Source organism: Hirundo rustica, chromosome 15 (assembly GCF_015227805.2).
Source record: "Hirundo rustica isolate bHirRus1 chromosome 15, bHirRus1.pri.v3, whole genome shotgun sequence".
Lineage (NCBI taxonomy): Eukaryota > Metazoa > Chordata > Aves > Passeriformes > Hirundinidae > Hirundo > Hirundo rustica.
The window spans coordinates 16,292,050-16,305,599 of NC_053464.1; the positions used below are offsets into that span (position 1 = coordinate 16,292,050).

General features: G+C 47.5%; 1 long non-coding RNA gene across 1 annotated transcript in view; it reads right to left on the reverse strand.

Moving 5' to 3' along the window:
• The window catches only part of LOC120759770 (uncharacterized), a 102,141-nt gene that overhangs the window by 70,190 nt on the left and 18,401 nt on the right, over positions 1-13,550 (reverse strand). Inside the window, exon 2 of the long non-coding RNA XR_005703228.2 lies at positions 2,984-3,170. This is a non-coding gene — a long non-coding RNA (uncharacterized LOC120759770). The remainder of the gene's footprint in view (positions 1-2,983; positions 3,171-13,550) is intronic.

The window sequence follows — 13,550 nt, forward strand, 5'->3', positions numbered from 1 at the left end:
TTAGGGAAATGTCTTGAGAAGGTGCCAGAGTCTTGGACAGTCTTGCCACCACAGCATGCCAAGAAAAGTAGACAAGTCAAAACTAAAGAAATATGAAGCATTTTCCATCAAACATATCATAAAAGAACTGAGTCTGCCAATCACACACTCTCCAAACAAGGATTAATGTTCACCCTCTCATGCAGAGCCACAGCTCTCTGTTTATTGCATTTTAACTTTGTCAACAGCACTTGCTGTACCATCAAACAGCATCCTCAGGGGGAAAGGAAAACAGTGAGATTCCCTCTTTAAACAAGATGTCCTTGGTGTACTCACTGGAAAGTGATCTGAGGTCAGGACTCTGCTGGTCTTTCTGGAAGGGATTTCCTTGTTCATCGTGGATGATGGAGAAAACCAAGTGCAATATTTTGTGGATGATGTCATGAAAGTGATTGATAATACTGAAAATGTTCCCTTTTCCAGTATTTAAAAAAAGTGTCCTCTGTTATTTTACCTGCAAGGGCTCTTTGCAGATAAGACGACAGGACAGCATGATGACACCTATGACACCTATGATTTTACTTAACTTGACAAGCTTAGCCTTTCTTGGCTAATGATTCATTCTATATATTATTGAAAACGTTACATCTATTTTTAGGAGCTGTTAGGCAGGATTACTAACAATATAAACTTTCAAACTGGTACACTGCAGGCTTATTATTTTAAGTTACAAACAGTGCAGAGCAACAGCCACCACTGAATCCTCTGCTCCCTGGCACGCACAGCCTTTCCGGCAGCAGCATTCCCACCATCCTATGCCACTTCCCCCCAGTGTCCTCTTCACTGGGTGAAGATGGTGTACAAACCTGCAAGGAGTTGAGGAGCAAGCAACAGGATGCCTCCAAGCACCAGGCTCCATCTAACTCTAGAATACCAAGACAAAGGAGCCACGTTTTGCATACCAAGGACATCTAGCAGAGGAGAAGAGGGTCTGTGTTGGGGAGAGGGTCAATATCCAAAGGAGGACAAGGCCAAAGGAGGAAGATGGACATCCAGTGCTTCTCTGTGACTGCTCTGCACAATCAGGAGCAGAGAGATTTTCACCATCCACCATGGCCCTTTGGTAAGATCAAATCAGACAGGGAGGCAAGCAAGGGGCAAAGAGGCCCACTGTTTCCCAAGGCTTCCTGAGTCTTCAACTGCAGCCAGATAAAATCACCTTGGGATTTGAAGGGTTACACACGTCCTCTTCAGTAAGCAGCACCAGCATGAACAACACGTTTCTGCCACAGCAGAAAACAACTACATGGTCCAAGGGACAAATGCCAGAAGCTGGGATGCAGCACCTGCCAAGGACCAAGGCTCACAGCAGCCTGGTTTCAGCATCACTCCACAGCTGAATTGGCCACACCACTCCCAGCCTGCTTGGGAGTGCACAGTGCACAAACCTGCACAGTCCTGCAGCCCCGCTGCTGGCTCAGACAGTGAACCCAGGGTTAAATCTATGCTCAGCAACTGCTTCCTGCCCTCTCCTTTTGGGGCATCCCCTCTGCACATGCCAGGTGGAAAGAAAAGCAAGGCTGAGCACCTGGATGAGAGATAAGCAAGCCATGGTGATGTGCCTGCTGCTCTTGGGGGAGCAAGGGGTGAATCATAACTTCATCAGCCTACAAGGAAAAGAACCAATTATCTGGCAGTTGTATGCAGTCCATTTCAGTGAGAGGCTCATAACCTAACCAGCCCTTGTAGTCAGGGGGAATAAAACATATGCTGACATCAGGATACAGAGGTTTCCACTGGAAGCCACTTTCACTGCAGTGTTGTGAATCTTTTCAGTAGCAGCTTGAAAAGATTCACTCAGTGTATCAATCTTCCTGGGGAGCAGAGCTGACAGTGGTTGTTTATAATAATGCTTAAGCCAATTCACATGCACTGTTAGAGGCTGTCTACAAGTCCTGGCCCTAATCAGTGCATTAAATACAAACATATAACTAATAACTCTGAAAGGGTCTCTCCAGGGGCAGTGAGATCCTCTGCCTTGGTCACTGTCAGTTCCTCAGGCTTATTCTACAGTGGCACAATCTCCCCTTGACTCCAAGAGGGAGAATGGAAAACCATAACTCCTCTCTTTGTTCAGGTGACATATTTTTTATGAGCCAAATTCTTCACTTTAGGTTTTGATGGCGATTCTGTGACTTTATGTTTGTCCTGTAATCACAGCACTCCTCTGAAGCAGGAGCCCGTAACCGCTGTTGCCTTAGTCAGCTTGTGCTGGAGGGGAAGAAGCTGCCCCACTGCAGCCCCCTGGAACAACCCTGGCTGCCCACTGCTGGGGTACCTTGGGTGCACGGGTGCCCAGCTCTCCACCGTGACAGCTCCCCTCGGGCAGCCAGCCGGCCTGGAAAGACCTGCACTCTCCCACTGTACTGCCATGAGAAACCCAGGAGCTGTAAACCAAACAGCAGCTAATGGAGCAGGTGAGCTCTCTGGAGCTCTCTGGAGCTCTCTGGATCAGGCCCTCCCATACAGTCAGGATTTCCTGAGCAGTATTTCTACTGCCATACCTGTTATCACACATCACCCTTGGGGGTGGCACATTGGCAAGGATGGAAAAACCTTAAATGCCACATCTTCTGCAAAAAGCATGTGACGCATCCTTACCAGACATCCATGTGCTCCAATACTGCTGGAACCACTTACTGCACGTGCAGGAAAATCCCTCTAGAAGCAGCATAATGCTGTTGCAGACTTTGTGTGTCTTTTTGTTTCTTTTTGATCCTTGTGGGATTTTTTAAGCAGTTACTAGACCACCTTAAAACTTCCCCTTTCATCATTACACAAACAAAATCTGACCATTAATCCCCTGTTTATCCCCTGTGCACATACACCTCTGGTTGCTGCAGCTGTGGGAGTCAATTGAATCAATGAAATAAGCAAGCACCTAGTTTGTGCTGCCAGAGGAATGAGACATTTGAGAGAGAACACAGTATTACCCCTTCCTTACCTTGGTGTGTGCTTTTCTGCTGGCTCACAGGTATGCCCTGCACTCGGGCCACTGAGGAGGTAACACAGGACACTGCAGAGGAGGTAGCCCCTGAGCATGCCATGAGCTCCACTTGGGGGACACTGCCACCACTTGTCACAGGTTTGTGGGAATGATCATCCTAGATCAAAGTCTTGTAAGTGACTTCCTGTGAAAAAAGGGGATAGAAAAGAAAGCATCTTACAAAGCAGATTATAGCTGCCTTCACCTTCCCCACCTCTGTGTGACTGAGGTGCAGCTCCTGATACACTGGCTGTGCCGATTGTGTGGCAGCAGCTCTGAGCTGGGAGCCTCTGCGCCATCCTCTGTAACAACCACACTTGAGGGTAAGAGAGCCCAGAAGGGGTGTCCAGGCCAGACTAAGTCCAAATCCAGTGTTGAGAGCCCTCTATATCTTGCTTTCTATACCAGATGAATCACAGATGCTGCTTCATTTAGCTTGAGATTCGTCAGCCACTGTTAGTGTTTCACATAGTAACAAAATAATATTTTAAAGAAAACAGGCATCAGAAGAAAGCAAGTCCACTGGCTGCTGGGTCTGCCATCCCCCACTAAAGCCTGGCAGCCTGCCTGCTGCCAGGCCTGACAGGCAGACAGATATGGGAAAACCCCTCATGGCTCTTTTTATTGTGATAGCCCTATATGAAGCTGCAAACATATCTGTCACCTTCCAGCACATTGTTTACCAGCTCTCCTCGACATTCCCCAAACAATATTTTCTAGAGACTGTAATTCAATACCTCACACCCCAGAGCTGCAGCATCAGCCCAGAGAGCAGCATGATGAATGTATTGTGTTCCTCCAGGGCTTGGGAACTGGTTTGTGCTGTTCCAGCTGTTAATTATCCCTCTGCTTTTTGCTATTCTCATCCCACCTGTGCCTCTGTATTTATCATATGGGTCTACATGCACTAAAAGCATCCTTACTCTTTAAAGTGTAAGGAGTAATTTATCCCTTTTGTGCAACACAAGGCAGCTCAGGGGACCAAATGGCAAGACTTGATCAATAAGGCAGTCACTAGATTAGAGACACCGGGGCTCAGACCTCAAAGTGCTTGTTTAGAAGAAATGCAAGAGAATGAACTAAGAATGTTAAGCACAGACACAAATACAATTTCCACCACTCTCCCTTCCCTAGCCTGCATCCCAAAGACATCCTCACACTAATCACTGCTGAGGACACCCTCCAGAGCCAGGGGAGCCCAGATCCGGCTGCTTACTGGGAAGAGCTGTTCCTGCCCTTCCAGGCATGGCAGCACTGTCTCTGCAAGCCAGGATGAGCACCCCACTTTGCTGGGAAGCAGCACACCAGCCTGCATCTCTTTGGCCCCCAGCACCCGCTCAGCACAGAGCTGCTCTTGGGTGGCTCTTACCCTGGTCTCACCCAGGGAGATGAAGCCATTCCCCAGAACACTCCTGCTCACTCCAGAGTCCCACTGCAGCTAACTCACTCCCCCAAACCTTTTGTTAGTGTGGAGTATAAATGCTGAAGGCTGCACACGTTCACTTTCATAGCATGCAGTCCAGAAGACCAACCAGTAATACTGACAGGTAACTTACAGATGCCAACACCTGTGCTTCATGTGCTTCTAGAGAGTGTATCTCAGACCTTTGTCCACACTGTAGTGCACCCTCCCCTTCTCACCACTCCAGTGCTGCTGCAGGCTTTCTTACATCTGTGCTGAAGTCTTGTACTCTGCTTATAATGACAGCTTGGATTTCTTAGGAAACCTGCAGCCCTACGAAACAGCCACCATCGGGATCCCTAGCAGGACTGCTGTCCTAATTTCCACCAGTGGCCAAGAGGCTTCCTCCAACTGAGGCACCACACATCTCACTCCTTACAAAAGTGAGGGGTAGTTGCTGACCAGAAGGATACTTTGGTTCTAAGGACCTCATACAGGTAATTAAGACAGGTAATTAAGACTCATGCTGCCACTTCTTGCACAGGGATCTGCTGATATTTAATGACATCTCCCAAATATTTTTTAATAGAAACTTCAGGTCTTGTTTCTAATATGATGTTTATCTCCTATTAGCATGAAAACAAATAGAAAAGCCTGAAAATCATTGCCTATATTATAAATTACTTTATTGTTGGTTTATTACCTTTTCCATTAAGCTGTCACAATCTGTGCCTCTTCCCATTTTTGTGATGGCCAGCCACTAAAATCCATCATGTTTTCCATGTGATTTATACAGGACCCTAGTGATAACTTTATTCACCAGGAGGATAATTATCAGCTACATTCTTAAGGCTGCTCAGTTGCCCTAGGGGATAATGTGTCAGAAAAGTTAAAAAACTGACAAGCAATAAAGTATGTATTATAATTACACCAGTGCCAGGATAGATAACTGGCTGTGAGCAAGGAACTGAGCTACATCTTTGCATTTTCCCAGTAAAGACAGTGATGCTGTGGTCACACTGCACACTTCCCTACAGGACTGCAGCAGTCTAGGCCCATCCTCTGGAAGGGACTCCAACAAAGGGTGTGCCCCTTCTCATTCACATATATTCACCATTTAAGCCCTGACAACTGTGCCCTCAGTGAATTTCTTCGTGGTTCATAATTGAACAGAATGCATAGCTGAAGTAGAGGTTTTTCCACAATCCTTCTGTATTTCTTCCCATGTCCCCTAAAACAGCTTTTCTTCATGAGAATGGCAGAAGGAAGAACTGGCATCTTTGAAATGAAACATTGATTTCTTCTGGGACTGGAACAGCCAGGTGCATGCCTTATTGCTACCATGGTATATAGGTATAATCTGAAGGACACTTTGAGATTAATCGCTTTTTGGTTCAGTCACTAACAAAATGAAGCCCTGAATAACTTGGCATTACATCTGAAGTGAGACCATAAAACTAACCTTGGTCATTCCTCCAGACCTACTATTGTTACATCAAGAAGACTAAACCAGGGATGGAGAAGCTCATAAATAATTTCTCATGGAAAGCACGTACAGCAGCCAGACAAAATCTCTCTCTGAGAAAATGTGGAAAAGTAGTAGACTTAACCTACTTCAAAATGTCATTTTTTGAAGAAAGAAAAAGCCAATCCATATCTCTTTCTTGATGCTTAAAGGATGTGTCTGTGCCACAGCAGCATGTTAAGCACCAAGTCCTAGACCTGGCTTTGAGCAGCTGAAAGAACTTGCTCATCAAACTCTGCCATTTCCCTCCAGTATAATCATACTGGAAATATATGGTCACCTATGGATAAACATAACTGAACAAAAACTGTAAGACATTTAATAAACTACATTGGTTAACTTTCTTTGGCTAAGGAAGAGCCAAGGTCTACAGAAACCGTATTTAGCTCAGGTACATCTACATCTCACTGGATCTGTCCAGGGGAACATGACTAGTGTAGAGGACTGTGGTCCTAGAGATGAGGGTCAGAGCTCTAGCCCAGCCAGCCTGAGACACCCTGCAGCATTTCTCTGGAATATGAGCTCACGCTACTCTTTCACTGGCCCATTGAATGAGTCATGGACACTGGAGAATTACAGGTAATTCCACAAAATATCATTCCTCTGTTCACCACAAGTACAAAAGTGAGAGCCTTTGGCTTTCTTCTCTTATTCAGAACCCGGAAGCCTTGTGCTATAGTTGCAGCCTTGTGCTCATGAGCAACAGTCGTTCAACCCAAGAGGTGCAAGACAAACCCCTGGGACAATAAGCAGATTCCAGAGTCCTGCAGTACTTACAAATCATGCCACTATAGCTATAGTGAGCCTACAAGGCACTCCAGCTCCCCTCTGCAGGCTCCCTAAAGTCCCACAGGAGATGCTTAATACAGCTCCACAGGAGAAGTTCCTTGGGTACTCACAACAGCATCTGGACAACTTACTTCTGCAGCACACTGCTCTGGGCTTCAAATGACAGGAGCCACCAGTGGGCCACCAGTGAGCTTGCCTTCCTGCCTGCTCCCCAGATTTTTCCTCCTCCATCCAAGGAGTTGGCTGGTATTCAGCAAAGTATTAGAGCCAAGCCTGACTTCACTTAAGGACCTACTTGTGTCACCCCCCATGCCAGCTCCAGCACAAACACATCAAAGTCCTCAGAGCATGCCATCTGCTCCCCATGCAAGGGGGTTTCCACAAAGAGGCATCATTGCAGTCAGTGCTCCCGCCACACAGGAAAGAAGGCTGAAGCCCCAGAAAGGCTCCTTTTCTCTGAATATTCGTTGTTAACTTCCCTGATGACCGCCACACCATGTGCTGCAGGAGGTGTTAAAACATGGACAGATAACCAAGACTCCTCAGATGACAGCTTTGTGGGACTGAGTTGGAATGTGTGGCTCAGGCTGGCCACTGCTGTACTGCCCAACACCCTGTGACAGGATGAGCGAGACATGAGCAGCACGAGCTGCAACAGAAGCTCATTTGGTCCACAGGCACCCTGGGAGCCGAACGTGTTTTACAGTGTCACGTCAGCACAGAGGGAGCAGATGACATAAACGGAGGGGAATTAAAACCCACGTTTCACGAGGCCAATGGCTGTGCATGCAGCATCTGCTCAGCCTGCAGCATCAAAGCAGTGCTACCATTTACAAAAGGTTCATCTTCACCTTTTGTTTGACTGTAAATCTCTGAAGCTCACCTTGTTAAGGAAAAGTGTGGAACAGCAGGAGTCTTGCACCTCTGCCACACTTCCCTCAGTGTGTTCCTCTCTGTTGCATTACAGATCATCTCAGGAGAGATACATCTGCATTACAAGACATGAATACCCCTTTCACTAACAGACGTGTCCACCACACGCCTGAAAGCAGGAGACAGAGTACTTCGTTTGCAGTCACCTGCTCCCACCATCAGCTCAGCCTGCTCAGGGCAGCGACCCTAGGTGTTTCCTAGGTGTGCCACAGGCAGCAAGAGCACTGGGCTGTTTGGTAGGAGGTTTCCTGTGCTCGTCTTTGGTCCGTAATTAAAATATCCAGACAAAATCATGGAGTGAGAGGGGCTGGCGTCAGCCTGGGGAAGGCACAGGGAGATGGTCACTGTATCTTCTCTCCTACAAGAAGCACTGAAGGCTGAACTCTCTCCTCATTTGAAAGAAACACTTCATATTTACTGAGAGAGGACTAGACAACACAGACTCGTAGAGGAAAGCATGATTAAATAACACACCATCCGTGGCACAATGCATACAAATGCCTACGTTGGCTCTCTGAAGGCTATCATCTAGCATTATACTTTGCTAGTCTGTCTCCACAGGACTATTACCTCTGACTCCGGACAAAACCTCTCCTGAAGTATTTTCTTCCCATTGTGCCTTGCAGATGTTTCCCTTTTTAATTTGTCAGAGACAAGTAACTGCATCTCTGAAAAATAACATTCCTCAATAACACTCTGTTTACTGCCAGATCTCCTTTCTCAGCTAGTACTGGTTATGTTTATCCTTGTTTATCAGATGGGCAAACTGCAGCACAGGCCCATGGTTTAGGATAATTAACAAACATGTTCAAATAAAAATCAGCTTTATATTAATGAAAGCTCTATAGGTATGAAAAGATGGGAAACATGAAGTCTTCTTACAGCAGAAGGGTCTCTGGCACTGGGCTACAACAGAAGACTGGAGAGCACTGATGGTACAAAGTCACGTCCCCACCCGGCTTCTGCCACAGAACCTGCAGCCAGAATGTACCCGATTGCATGCAGGTCACAAGCTGCTGTCCTTACTGGGTTGCAGCTGCTGGGAACATACAAATCACTCAGTGCATCTTCAGGGAACCCAATACCACAGGGCTGGGAAATTCCTCCTACCAGCGGCTGTCCATTTGTGCTACAGTCAGCATAGATCCAGGAATCAATATTACTGCTTGTAGGAATTACAAGCATTAAGGATGTTAGATAGAAGGTGAACTTGTCCTTTCCTAAAGCTAAATGTCCCTTCATGGCACTTGAGCAGCCCAGCAGTAATCTGCCCTTGCTGGATGTACAATCACAGGGTCTCTGCCAGCAGTATAAACAGATGTGGAGAACAGAACCAGCACCTCAGAGGACAGTACAGCAGCAGAGCAAGTACCAGTGTGACCAAAGAAAGTCGGAGAAAAGGAGCTCCTTCTCTCAGGAGATGCTGCAGAAAGGTGTCAGTCTCTTCCCTTCCTCATGGGATACCATCAGACTGAAATAAAATACACAGAGCAAAGGTGTCCCATGTTCTTAAGGGAGGCAGAAATTTCAGGATTCACTCACTCTTGACCCAGAAGCACTGCTGTTGAAATCTCCAGTCTTCACAGCCCATAGATCCCTACCTCTACAGCAAGTCCAGTTCTCCTAGGAGATATATAATGAGGCGATTTGTCCTGCCAAGATCACCTGCAAGAAGAAACGAAATTACTTGTCCCCGTTTCCCTCAGTGAGCTGTGAACACACTTCTGACACAGCCCTTTGACAACAGCATCCTTGCTGCACCTGAGACTGGCACGCCTGTGTTAGTGACCTCACACTGTCCCCCTGGGTAAGTGCAGGGCAGGTTTCCAACTCGGCACACCGTTAACCTTGTAGAGCTGCGTAGGCCAAGAAGAAAGTATAGGAGGGATTCTTCCTCCTAAAATTAAATAAACCTTATGTGAAAAATGTCATTTTGAGTGTCTAGAGCTGTCAATTGCAGGAGAAAGTGATATTGATTTCTACAGAAACTTTATTTGAGTAACCTATTAAATGAAACTTATTTGACACCAGATGACTCCTGCAATTTAATTCCTGAGTGAAGCATTGTCTCCAAGGTTTTGTGATGTTCTTTAACCTGAATGATGAAAGGCATTTTCCTTACAGCCATTTGCTGATGGATCTCAGGGTCTTCGCAAATAAAGTCCTCCAAAGAATCCAGAGCACGCTTTCACTGACAAGTGCAGCTGGTACCCCAGATACCCCAGAACATATACCAGGCTTTGGGAGCAAAGCTAAAGGTGGAAAGAGCCTGAGAAGAACCACCAGACTCTGCAGCTTCCATCTGAACAAAAGTGCTGAGAAAAGCCCCAGGATCCAGGACTCAGAGGCTGCAGGTACCACAGTCCTGCCCCAGCCACCACTCGTGCCAGGGCAGCCCAGCTCAGGGCTGGGGTATGCTCAGACCTCAAAACCTCCTCCCCTTCCTCCTGCACATTTCTATCCCCAAGTGCTTCAAGGCAAAGCTAGAGCTGCAGAGATATTTGCTTTACAGTCCAGCCCCCTCTGCATTGCGCCTTGAAGACTTGTTAGCTGGCTGTGATCACAAAGCTGCCTGTCATGCTTCAGGGGCCATTCGCTTCTGCTCAGCAAAGCTTTTACACAGTTTCTTCTTTTAAAAGAAGCCAATTTATTTTTTATTTGAAATTTACGAGAAACAATTAAATAGCAAAAGTGTCAGATTCCATTTCTTTCATCAAAATGGCTTAGTCATGTCTGGAGTGTCAGCACTAACAACCCTGGTCCTTTGGTGCTCAGCCCCAGAAGCTTGTGCTGCAGCACCAGAGCAGATGTGCAAAGCCCTGTGCTGTCACCTGCCTTGAAAGTGCTGCTTGGGCTGTGAGCAGTATCAGCAGTCCTCACTCAGAAGTCTCTCCTGAGGGCCCTGCATGGGCAGAGACACACACTTACCTATTCACTTTAATCCCTCTGTTCCCAAAGAAACGGGAGCTAAGACTGCCTCAGGTTTGGGGAAGACTTTTCCAGCTGTATGCTGCAGGAGAGGGAGGAAGAGCACTGTGTGCAGGAGGAGCCTTCTATGGTGCTCTGAATGATGCGTAGGTCAGGCAAAGCCACAACTTGGTTGTAGATGTGCTCGTGGGAGTTCCACCAAGTTCTGGAGCTCAGCAAACACCTCAAGAAATGAGAGACAAAAGCACTGTCTGTGGTTCTGGGTTAGGTGGCAGTGTCTCACTAGGAGGCCTCAGACCACAGCACTGGATGCTGAGCACACCTGGGCAGGTAAAGTTGCCATCAACAAACCAACACCACACCTAAAATGAGACCTGCCCTCCGAGCAAGAAGCTGCCTGAGGAGCTGCTCCCTCCCAGTCATTCAGCAAGCATCCTGGGGCACAGACAGCAAGCAGAGGCCACTGGACACTCAGGCTCCCCAGGACCATCTGTGCAGCCCTGTGGCCACAAGAGCATGCACTTGTGTCCTGCCTGCTCTGTCCCATCTCTGGCCTGTTCAAGAGACAGTAGAGCCCAGACACAAAACGCCTCCTCCTGCAGCCATCCACCCAAAGAGCTACTATAAAACTTTGTACATTTCCCCTAATTTCAGTTCAGCCATGGCAGATCAGCCCACAGGTTTTGAATGCAATTTTCTCATTGAGTTATACAAAGTCTTTCAGGGAAGGAGACAAAACTATGTTGAATCGATAAAAATTAGTGTAACATTTCTACTCTGCATTTTTACATTTTATTATTATTTAGAGTTAACTTTTTCTACTTCCAAATCATTAACTAATTTTACATTCCACTATGAGATATGGACCTTAAGCTACAGGAAACATGAGATCACTGTTTGTTTCATAAACACATGAGCTAAAATGTAACAGGGCACCCAGTGGTCATTGCTTCCCAGAACAAGGCCCAGAGAAACCAATTCACGCAAGGCACACTACAGTCTGCTTGTTCAAAGAGTACACAATGATACAGAGGAGACATGGATTCCACTGCGATGTACCCAGCTCAGCTCAGAGTGTTTCACCCCAAGAGAGCTTCTCCCTCTGCTCCCAGAGTCATCTCCATCAAATTTAAACACAACAGCTGGGAATCTGTGACCTAAGAACTTGGACAGTAATACTGCAGTGTTGTGTTCCTCTGAGGAATGGTTTTTCCCCTCAGAGTCCCCCTGAAACCTGTGCTATGTAGTTCAACCCTTTTTCCCTATCATACCTACTCCTGACCCTATTGGCTCAGGGCCAATATCTTTCCTTGGCCAAAAACTAGATATACCCCTGTTTCTTCCTGGTTCGCTCTCTCTCTCCTCGGCCTCCTGGAACATCACATCGAGAATAAAGCTTGGACGGAAGCTGGGGGTGAGAGCCACTCTTTTGAAATCTCTATTCTGTCTCTCTGAAATATATTTCCCTAAAACCCCTGAATAACTGAGCTAGCGAGAGCCGGGGGGTGGCTAGAGGGAAGTATATTTTCAGTTGGCCCCCAACGTCGGTTTGTTATGAAATATTAATAAGCCCACGCATGAAGAGGGACTCCCTATTTAAGGGGTTAATAATCTCTTTGGGAGGCACAACTACCTGGCCCCTATCGGCTGTTTTCGAGCAGCTCGGGGTGGCAGGACAAGGTCGGGAGTTCGCTTTTACTACAAAAGTGAATCGACCTTAGACAGAAAACCCTGACGTTGCAACACGTGCTGCGGGGTTCGCTAGAAGATCCCTATAGCTTAATAGTGAGAGGGCTTTAGGACCCTGCGCCGGAGTGTGTTGCGTAACGCGGTTTGAGATTTTTTCTCTGCGGAACGGCTGAGTTCTGTGTACTGGGGAGAACCGCGCGTTTTTGGGGTGGGCTAGCTACGGGAGGGTCCCGGGACAGAAGCCGGCACCGGGACACCCCCCTGCCCGTGTCCCCGCAGTCGGGAGAAGCGGCCAGAGACGGCCGCCCCGAGCCGCGGGCAGCCCGCCTTGCCCCTGATACCTCGGGAGCGAGCGGGACGCAGCGGCGTCTTTGGTTTTTCACGTCAGGGGTTAAGATTTTTCGAACAGTTTGCTTTTAAAACATCAGAAACATGGGCATACGTTTATCGAGAAATCAAAAGAGTGCTTTTAAACAACTTAAAAACATTACAACAGATCTAAAATTTCCAAATAAGCTCTTACTCAAATTTATTTCCTGGCTGTCAGCTGAGATTCCAGACAGTACTCTACAAGATATAAATTCTGTTTCATTTTGGGATGATGTGGGAAAATTAATAACTTTAAAAGTTGAAAATGGGGAAAACAAAATTTCTTCATTTATTCCAATATTCTTACAAGTACGCAAGAAACTGTTAGAAGCAGAAAACAGCAGACAGCCATGCAAAACCTCTCAGCAATACCCTGTTTCCGAGAAGCAGGGATTCCCTGATTCCATACTGGATTCTGCTCCTCAAACCCACCCATCGTCCTTATACCCTCCTCTCCCACCTGTTTTCCCTCAGCAAGATGCAATTTTTTCCTCTCGGAGCTCTAGCCACGTGGATGAGACCCTCGGGGGTTCGCACCATGCGGTCAGCCCTGATGGCGGACGGCATTGCATTCCTCCTTCCCACTATCCCTTCTTCCCCCCACTTCCCGCCCCGACCCCATATCTCACACCCAATCCCCCACCCCACCCTTCTCCCCAGTGCCTCCCCCTCCCTCCCAGCGGCCGCGCGAAGGGGGAGAGGGGAGGGTCCCTTGCAATCACTACTCCCAGCGCGGATGGGGAGATAGATAATGCAGCCCGCAGCAGCGGAGTCGGGGGGGGGTGGCCCCCCTGTTGCAAGGGCTAAGGGGCAGCCTAGCCTGGGGCCCCAGGGGAGGAGGGAAGAGCTGCCTGTTGCTGGACCCCAGGGGAGGAGGGAGGAACTGCCTG